Source organism: Ictidomys tridecemlineatus, chromosome 7 (genome assembly GCF_052094955.1).
Source record: "Ictidomys tridecemlineatus isolate mIctTri1 chromosome 7, mIctTri1.hap1, whole genome shotgun sequence".
NCBI lineage: Eukaryota > Metazoa > Chordata > Mammalia > Rodentia > Sciuridae > Ictidomys > Ictidomys tridecemlineatus.
This window is the reverse complement of record NC_135483.1, coordinates 73,757,052-73,768,190: the sequence shown is the minus strand read 5'-3', so window position 1 is coordinate 73,768,190 and position 11,139 is coordinate 73,757,052.

Genomic DNA, 11,139 nt, shown 5'->3' with positions numbered 1-11,139 from the left:
TTCTTTCCATCCTCATGTTTGCCTTCATTTTAAGTACATGTGGCTCTGTGACCTCTTAGCTCCTTAACCAAGGACCTTTTTCTTTGCTCAGCCATAGTTTTCCATTGTCATGATGGAATCTGAAATCCAAACCATGTTGTTCCACCTCTATAACTGCTGATTCAAACATCTTTTTGGATGACCCTTTTTGCAGCTTCTCTTTCAGGTATCCCCACCACCTAGCCATTCTCCTACCTCTGGGTTACTTCTACTTTCTCCACCTTTACCTTTCCACATTTGTGGACCCTCTATGAACTGTCTTGATGTTCAGGTTGGATTCTGTGGCCCATGGCATCAACCACTTTCTTGCAAGCACTCCAAGCTCCTGTGCCCTGTTTCTGGGGCACATGCCTGGAAAACTTGAAATCTGAATGAACCAATTACACTCATTATCTAGTCTTGCATTAGGCAGCTGAGAACTGCTGTGGAGTGGCAGTCACCAGGCGGATGGAGATCACTACAAGCTTGATTACCAGGTACCTGGTGTATTCAGTTCTGTTGACTATCTCACCACAATCCTGATTCCCTTACTCTATGCTTACATTTTCTATCTACTTTAGTTTCTAATGTCTCACTTCCCCTCTTGACTTGATTTCTTGTGTTATAAAAAATAGAAATCCCAGACATCCCTCAACTTTGTGCTCCCAAATCTACAGCACAATCTGCATCTGCCTCAGATTTCTTCTCAAATCCTTTTGTTAACACAGGGTGCCTGCTCCCCCTCTAAGATAAGACTCATCTTCCATCCTGCTTGGATCTAACATACTCAGAAGTGGTTTTATGATTCCAGAAAAATAGAAGTCATTAGTGTGTTTTTTTTTTTTTTTTTTTGCCTCCAATATTGGGGACAGAACTCAGGACCTTGTGCATGTTAGACAATTGCTCTACCAATGAGCCACATTTCCAGCTCCATTGGTGATCTTTTTTTAAAAATATTTATTTTTAAATTTTAAGTGGACATAATATCTTTATTTTTATGTGGTGCTGAGAATCGAACCCAGTGCCTCACGCATGCTAGGCAAGCACACTACCACTTGAGCCGTATCCCCAGCCCCTCCATTGGTGATCTTAATGAAAGTCATACTGAACCAGGCATGGTGGTGCAGGTCTGTAATTCCAGCTACTTGGGAGACTGAGGCAGAGGGATCACAAGTTGAAGGCCAGTTGCAAAACTTAGAGAGACCCTGTGTGAAAATAAAATTTAAAAGACTCAGTGTTAGAGCAGCCCTAGGTTCAATCTCCAGTACCCCCCTCAAAAAAAAAAAGTCACACCAAAATGAGATGAGAAGGAACTAGAAAGTGAAGGAACAAAACAGTTTCAGACATGGTGTTTGATAAATTTGATAATGAATAGAGGAAATGACTTACTCCTATCTCTAAAATCTGAAGCTCTCAATTATTCCCTTTGTCTTTCTCCTCTTCCTCTCTACCCATTCCTTAATATTCTCTGCCTTTTACTTAACTATTTCATGTATCCATCATCTTAACAATTGCAGCAACATTTGGACAGACAATAACAAAAGCCATCCTTCAACCATAAGTCCCTCTGCTAGAAGGCACAGTGCTAGAATCCTGGCCTCTGACCTACTTATCCAGTCCCAGGGAAACCAGAATATCTATGTTTAACCAAGGTATAGTCCTGGGTGCTAAGCAAATGAAGAGTAGATGAATGATTATTTTAGCTTATTAAACTCTACCACATTATTTATGTTATTTAAATTAAAAGTGCAAATGCAATTAAAGTGCTTAGAACACAGGCAGAGAATGTAAGAGGCAGTGAAGCAAAATGGTTAGGACATCACTCTAGGGAGACGGATACCCAGGTTCCTATCCCAGACGGATACCCAGGTTCCTATCCCAGTCACTATTTACTATGACTTTGTACACATTTCTTAAACCTCTTTGTGTCATCTGGACAGTGGGAATTCTGATGGTAACGAACTCGAAAGATTACCAGGAGGGTAAAATGACTTTATATGTACCAGGTACCTAGCTAGGCCAAGGCCTTGTAATAATTCACAGTAATTGTTCATAATTACCATTAACAAATGATGAACACTATTACTAGTAATTTAAATTATGATAAAATAATTACTGACCATTATGACCCAATTCCCCCAAGAGCTCTGATTCCTAATGCCCTTTTTTATACCCCAAATTGCATTCATTTGAAGGCTTACCTTTTGCTTCTTTGGGACATACATTGCTCCATCAAGTGGGTCTGTTAGCTGATGAAACAGAATTTACATGACAGATGCCAGTATGGGAAAGTGCATGCACCACCCACAGACCTAAATCACGATATTCCAAAATCTAGATAGCTCTGCTTCCTTATTGAAAGTTCAGTTGGGTTATTTAATACAAACCAACATGGCTGTCTGGAATTATGTTGTAAAAGGCTAACGAAAGAAAATTTGTCCTAGGTGTGCAATCTGGAAGGTTCCCATGACATTTTCTCCATATTTTTTTGTTTTGTTTTGTTTATTGGATGTCAGCTTTCAGATATGCTGCTCAGCTAGTCCAAACAGCATGTGTTTTTATGTTCTGAAAAACTGTATCAAGCAACAGAATAAAACAACAGAAACCAGTTGGGAAGCTTTCACTTTTAAAGAGTTTCCAAGCACCCTGCCCTTTTCCTAAAGGACTCTTTTCCCTTTTATGGATGAGCACCAGGCTCCAAGACAGTGTAAATAGAGCTTCCTGTTCCAGGGAAGTACTGGCTCCTGCAGGAGCCCAGGGGTCCTCTGGGAAAAGTTGATAGGAACTATGAGCTGTATGTGACCTGAGGCTCAGGAGCCAGCTGAGCCAGAAGGGAGGGAAACACATTTAACGGCTCCTTTGTGCAGGCTTTGGTCCCAGAAGCACTTCTGGGAAAGTAAGTCCAGTGCCATACACACAGTCCTTGCAAAGAATGGCAGGGAAGCTGGCCGGGCTTGAAGGACCATTCCCAGATCAGATGCCTCAATCCTGGACATAGCTGCTTGGAGGAACCCAGAGATGGCTGGAATTCCCACAATTCAGGGATCTCGTACATCCAATGAGCAGGGTTTTAAAAACAGAAGAAGGGTTAAGGGTGTAGCTCAGTGGTAGAACACTTGCCTAGCATGTGTGAGGCCCTGGGATCCATCCGTAGCACTATTTAAAAAATTAATAATAATAATAAAATAATTAAAAACAGAAGAAAAGCAAATTGATTCTGCACAAATTAATTCCAGTCTGATAGCAAATATTTTCAGGGCACTTAGGGTTCATACACTAAGGACATAGAAATTAAAATATTCTCTTTTCTTTCAGACCTTAAAATTTTCCCATGCTTTTGAATGATAATAACATAAAGGACTCCTTTTGTGGTTGAGTTGATGTGCCAGACACTTTGATAATTTTGATCTTTGACTTCTGTGTGCTTCATAATCTCATCAGTAGTAGCAAAACAAAAACAAAACAAAACAAAACAAAAACACCAAAAAGGTATTATTAATACTTTTGGATGTAGTCATAATGATTCCATGGCAATTACAATTTTTGGTTTATGTGATGAAGATTGAACCCAGGACCTTAAGTATGCTACTAAGTACATGCTCTACCAGTGAGCTGCACCCTCAGCCCCATAAATATTATTTTGATAATAGCTAACATTTACTGAGTACTTTCCATGTGTCAAGCAGTGAGTTAAGCCAGGTCTTCATCAGTATAAAATTATTTGAATGAGAACCAACAAGTCGCGTTTGCTAATTTAATATAAAATATGCCATCATATTATTGTATTAATATAAGCAAAAATGAAAATGAAAGGAGTGACATACATATAAATAGAAGTTCTTAATCTTTTTCCTTCTCCCTTTTTCTTTTTGATTCTGTTTTGGGGGTTAAGGATCAAATCTAGGGCCTTGTGCATGCAAGTACCTTGTCAGATATTTGACTTGCAAAAAAATTTCTACAATGGAGCTACATCCCAGCTCAGAAATTCTTGTACTTTCTTCTCTCATGTGACAGTAGACTGTCTATTACTGGGATATGGACACCTGAGTTTGAGGACCAGTCTGCAAACACTGCACAAACGGTTATTTTTTCCGGTTTGAGAATGATCAGAGATGAGGCCCTTCCCCAAGCTTATTCCTGTGGGGCAGGGTGTTGGCCGCTGGGCCCACCCTGTGACCTCATGACCTTGTTGATTTCTGTAGCTTTTCCACAGAACTTTTAGGAAGTCATACCATAATAGTAGTGTGTTCCTATTTCTTCTTCTAGTATTAGATGCATGTACTTAAAAAAATGCAACCAAATGTGTTCTAGACTTATCATCTGAGATTTTTAGAAGAGATTGAATCAATTTGTAGTTTTATTTTTTAGTCAGACATAAGAACCTCAGAATGAATGGAGATTTACTCATCTGAAACTTTCTTTCTTAAGCCAGAAGTTAAACCCATATAATATGGAGATGGCTGTTATGGAGTGTGTAACTGAACTCAGAAAATGGTTCCACTTAGTGTAGCATAATTTTTTTTTAAGTATAATGTAAGAAGTGCAAAATTTGTATCCTGAAAACTATAAAACAGTTGAAAGAAAATTTTAAAGTTCTAAATAAACAAAAAGACATCTGTTATGGTTTATTATATGAAATGTCCCCTGAAAGCTCATGTGTAAGACAAAGCAATAAAGTTTGGAGGTCAAATAATTGGGTTACAAGATCCTTAACCCAATCAGTACATTTATCCGCTTAAATTCATTGGGTGGTAATGTAGGCGACCAGGATGCAGCTGGAGAAGATAGGTCACTGAGGGAGGGCCTTGGGCGCATATATCTTGTACCTGGTGAGCACAGGGCTCTCTTTGTGCTTCTTTTGACCATGTCCTGAGCTGCTTTCTCTCCCACACTCTTCCACCATGATGTCCTGCGTCAGCTGGGCCCAGATCAATGTGTGGACTAAGACCTCTGAAACTGTGAGCTCCAAATAAGCTTTTCCTTTTCTAAAATGCTCTTGTCAGATCTTTTGGTCACAATAGCAAAAAAGCTGACTAGTTTTATGTTCATGGTTTTATGTTCATGGATCAGAAGACTAAGTAGTGTGAGAATAGGAACACTCTTCTGATTGGTCTGTAGCTCCAACTCATTCTCTTTTCAGATCTCCAGCTGAGTTATTTGCAGAAATTTACAAAGCTGATTCTAAAATTCAAGTAGAAATTTAAGGGACTGAGAACGGGAAAACATTCTTGAAAGTAGGAATAAAATTAGAGACCTCACGCTTCCAAATTTTCAAACTTATTACAAAGCAATGGTTATCAGGATGGTATGATGAGGGCATAAGGCTAGACATTTATGTCAAAGAATATAATTGAAAGTTCAGAAATAAGTCTTCATATTTATGGTCAATTGGTTTGGGACAAAAGTGCCAGGATACTTCATTGGGGGAAATTATAAGATTATCCTTTATTTTTATTCTTCAACTTATTTTGTCTTGGGCATTAAATAGTATTGTCAATAAACAGTGGTGAGAGAACTTCATGTCTACCTGCAAAAAAATTATTTTGGACTCTTACATCATGTCACACACAAAATTAATTCAAGTCAGGTGCAGTAGCGCATGCCTACAATCCCAGACTTGGGAGGCTGGGAGGAAAGCAAGTTTGGGACCAGCCTCAGCAACTTAGTGAGGCCATTTCAAAATAAAATAAAAAGGACTGGGGATGTAACTCAGTGGCAAAGTGCCTCTGGGTTCAATCTCCAGTACACTCCAAATTAACTCACAGTCCTAAATGTAAGAGCTAAATTATAAAAATATTTAAGAGAAAGCATAGGTGTAAATCTTCATGACCTTGGATGAGGCAATAGTTCTTAAAGATGATATCAAAAGCACAAGCAACCAATGAAAATCACAAATTGGGTCACATCAAAATTTTTTTTAAAAATTGTATTACAAAAAAATTGTATTTCAAAGGTCGTGATAAAGGGAGTAAACCCACAAAATAGAAGAAATATTTTTGCAAATCAAATAACTGACAAGATACTGGCATCTAGAATATATAAAGAATGCTTACAATTACATAATAAAAAGATGATTCAACAAGAAAAAACTCCAAAAACCCAATTTAAAAATGGACAAATTATTAGAACAAATATTTCTCCAAAAAAGATGCAGAAATGGTCAATACGTACATGAAGAAATGCTTAAAGGGCTGGAGGTCTAGCTCAGTGATCAAGTACATCTTCAGCATGCCTGAGTCCCTGGGTTCTATCCTCAGTAGCCACCTCCTCCACACACAAATGCTTAACAACACTGATAATTAGGGAAATGCAAACACAAATCATAATGAGATGCCAATTCACATTTATTTGGATTAGTATTATAAAAAACAAAAACCAAAAGCCAGATAGTAACATACATTCATCAGGATGCAGAGAAACTGAAACCCTTGTGCCCCAGTGATGGGAAGGTAAAATGGTGCAGGCACTATGGAGAATGGTATGATGATTTCTCAAAAAATTAATCATAAGATTACAGCCTAATCCAGTAGCTTCACTTCTAGGCATACTAAAAAAAAGTGAAAGCAGGGATTTAAACAGATATTTGTACACTGATCTGCATAGCAGCATTATTCATAATAGCCAAAAAGGTGGAAGTAACCCAAATGTCTGTTGATGGATGAATGGATACTCAAAATGTGTCTCTCTATTTCCATAGAATGAAATATTATTCAACCTTATAAAGAAAGGAAATGTGGACACATGGTACACATGGTTGAACTTTTAGGACATTATACTAAGTGAAATAAACAGTCACAAAAGGGCAAATATATAAAATTCTGCTTATATGTGGTACATAGAGTAATCACATGCAGAGAAACAGAAAGTGCAATGTTGGTTGCCAGGAACTGGGTAGAGGGATTAAGGGGAATTAGTATTTAATGAATACAGAATTTCAGTTGGGAAAGATGAAAAATTTCTTAAGATGGCTATTATTTAAGTAACATTGTGAATGCCCTTAATTTCACAGAACTGCATACTTTAAAAGATAATAAAAATGCTAAATTTTTATTATATATAAACCTGTATAATATACACATTATATATATATACATACACATTTGACACAATGAAAGAATGAATTAAAACATAATAAAAAGACAAAGAACCCGACTAAAAATCAGGCAGAAGATATGAATATGTATTTCGCTAAGGAAATTATAAAGCCAGGTGCAGTGACATACACCTGGAATCCCAAGGACTAAGGAGGCTGAAACAGGAGGATTGCAAGTTTGAGGTCAGCCTCAGCAATTTAGGGAAGCCCCAAGCAACTTAGTAAAACTCTGTCTCAAAATTAAAAATGGGGGGAAAAGGGGAATTCTGGGGATGTAAGTAGTGGCAAAGCACCCTTGGGTTCCATCCCCAGTATACACATGCGCACACACACACACACACACACACACACACACACACACAAATGGCCAACAAGTACATGAATGATGTTCATAATCATTAGTCACTGGGGAAATGAACATCAAAACCATCACAAGATACCTGTTCACACCCACTAAGATGTTTATTTTAAATATTTTATTTTATCTTTTAATTGTAGATGGACACTATACCTTTATTTTATTTATTTTTATGTGGTGCTGAGGATCGAACCCAGGGCCTCATGGAGACTAGGTGAGTGCTCTACTACTGAGCCACAGGCCCAGCCCTTAAGATGTTTTTTTTTTTTTTTTTTTTTTTTTTTAAAGATAGAGAGAGAGAGAAAGAGAGAGAAGAGAATTTTATTTTTTTTAATATTTATTTTTTAGTTCTCGGCGGACACAACATCTTTGTTGGTATGTGGTGCTGGGGATCGAACCCAGGCCGCACGCACTCCAGGCGAGTGCACTACCAGTTGAGCCACATCCCCAGCCCTTAAGATGTTTTTTTTTAAAAATAAATATTTATTTGTTTTTAGTTTTCAGAGGAAACAACATCTTTGTATGTGGTGCTGAGGCTCGAACCCAGGCAGCACACATGCCAGGCAAGCGGCTACAGCTTGAGCCACAGGCCCAGCCCCCTAAGATGGTTTTAATCAAGAAGACAGATAACATGTTGAGAGGGATATGAAGAAATTGTAACCATCCTGTACTTCTGATGGGAATATAAAAGGGTGGGATCATTTCAGAAAATGGTCTAAGAAGCTCCTCAACAGTTAAACATAGAGTTCCCAAATAATCCAGTAACGGATCCAGTTATAGACTGCAGTGATGGCTACACAATTCCAAATACACTAAAGAACACTGAATTGTATTCTTCAAATAGATGAACTGTGTGGTCTGTAAAATTTTAAATAATTTTAAAAATAATAAGCATGGGGTGCTTGAGATATGTTCATGAGATGATGAAAGTACCAAGTTGTAAATGCTTATCAAGCGATTATACTTAATTGTTTGCTCTCTCTTCTCTCATATTTGTGAATATAAGTTTAAAAATTGAGGCTATTTTTTCTTGAAATCAAGAGTTGCCATTTTTTTCTCTGTGGGAAAAAATAGTAGCATATAATTTTATTATCCTTTCTTTCTCTCCTCTCTCTCTCTCTCCCTCCCCACCTCTTTCTTTTTTGCAGTACTGAAGACTGAACCCAGGGTTTTGCACATGTGAGGCAAGTGCTCTACTGCTCAGTCTCCAGGCTTCCTTCCCTTAAAAAAACAAAACAAAAACAAGTTAATTGCATTATTATTTTTATGTCATAAAGTACATCCATTTGAAGAGTATTATTCAATAACTTTTTTGTAAATGTGCATGGTTATCCAAATATCACCACCATTCAGCTGCAAAACATTTGCATCACCCAAAGTGTTTCCTGGTGACTATTTGCAGTCAATTCCTGCACCAGCCTTGTATCATCCCTACAGCAAAGAGGGACAGTAAGATACCTGAATATCTCCTTTCTATTCCCCCCAAACCTACCTAAGTTAAAGGAACAATGAGAGCAAGTCTGAGCTGGAAAGTCCAGATATGTTTTATCTTAAAAGACAATGGCTTTCTCTTGTGCACACGGCACTAGGGCAAGGTAGTGTTATCTGTAGAAAGCTACTTCCTTGCATGCACACCAGGACAGTTGCTCCTTGGGACGCTAATCAAGCTGACGTTGATGAAGTCACTGCTTCTGCAGCCTGCCATGTACAGCCCCTCTTTGAGTGGGGATGCACGTGGAAATGGGGGCACCGTGGAAAGCATATGTGTCACTCGTCCTTTGGGTTCTCACTGGATAAAACACAGGGAGGGAGAAGAGGTGCTGTTCAGCAAAGCACCATGAGAGACAGAGGCGCTGTCTGCTGCCTGTTACCACTGAACTCCTCTTGGGGCAGTCTCTGATCTCTGGTAGCTTTCCCCATTAAACCATAAGTCTCCCATGCTGTCTCTGGGCACTTTCTTTGGCTTTTCTGCAGCCTAACCATTGCCCTAGCACAACTGGGCAGAAGATGGATTGAGATCCGTGAGCGGATTGTTTAGATTTCATATCATGAAAAGGGTCGATGCACAATTACCTATACATTAGCAACATGCTTTATAAACTGAGCCTGTAGCATTGCAAATACCAATTTTGTGTTGGAAAACAGGTATTTTCACCCACACAAAAAACAATGGTATTTATGTTGAGTATAATAGATTTATTTTAAATGGATAAAATAGTAAGTTCTCGGTTTTAATTCTATAGTTAACGTTAACAGATGTAATCCACATAAACAAAATCTTCTTGGGGTTCTCAGTAATTTGTAGAGTGTAGGGGTTCTCAAGGGAATTCTCAAAAGGAATACATCAGAATCACCTTGACTTCAAGTCCCACACTTTCTTCAGCCCTCTGATATTTCTCTCCACCAACTTTTCTGGAGCTCATCGTGGTAAAGTTACCTATAAATTCCCAATTTTGAAATCCACTTGACATTTGCATTCCTTATCTTATTTGACCGCCCTTAAGCCTCTAACATTGTTGTCCACTCCCTTCCCAAAAATCTTTCTCCCTTTGATGTTGCAACACCACCCCACCTCAATGTCTCTTCCTATCTTTCTGTCTTTCTAATCCCCTTTGCTTGATCCTTGCCCTGACATATTGGCCATTTCTCAAGGTTTCAACTTAGGTTTTCGTTTCTCTCTGCTCTAGGTATTTTCCCTGGGGTGTCTTCTTCAAATTTGTAACTTTCCTTGCTGCTTCTATCCAGTGATTCCAAAATCTCCATTTCTTCCCTGAACTTGATATCAATTATTTCTGCGTGCATACCCATGTCCAGATAGACATCCCTAAGGGAAGATGTATAACTGAAACTCATATATAACTTTCCCTTGCCAAACTCACTTTTTTTTTAACTTGTATGCATATTTTTGTAATATTATTATCCATTTATTTGGAAACTCAAGACAATCATTTAAAAAAATAACTTGTGAGGTTATCTTTGACACTTTCTCTTCTGAGGCCCCTCCTCCAATATGCGTTAGATCTCCAAAACCATTCTAGTTTCAAACCACCTCTCATATTTATTCCTTGTTTTTGATCCTTTTATTTATGCTCACACCATCTTTTACCTTCACAGGAGATCAGTGTATCTCTAATTTTCCTCCCAATGGCTTGACAGAGTTTTCTTTTTCCAAGCATACATAAGTTTGTCCATTGTATTTTGAGTGTTTAAAATTCTCCCGTGCTTTCTCCCCACCTATAGGATAATATACACATCAGTAGGCAAAAAACATATGAAGTCCTGTTTGCCATGTTTTTCAGCCTTGTCTCTTGCCACCCCAAATTATACCCTATCTCCCAGCCATGACTTGTGCCCTTGAGGCATTCAACCCACGGACCCTCTACTGATGGGGTATATCCCAGCCCTTTCCCTTTTATTTTTGAGGAAAGGCTTACGTTTCATAGGTTGGCCTTGAACTTGCAATCCTCCTGTCTCAGTCTCCCAAGTAGCTGGGATTAAGGCATGCACCACTGCATCTGGTTACCCATATAGTTTCTAGGTGTCCATATCTTTCTGTCAGCAGAGCTCCTTCTACGGGTTTCTTCTTTGTTGTTTTTTCCAAGTCTCTTCTTAAAGGTCATCTCTTTTCTGAAATCATCTCCTCTCAGCAAAGAAACATATTTGCTTGCTT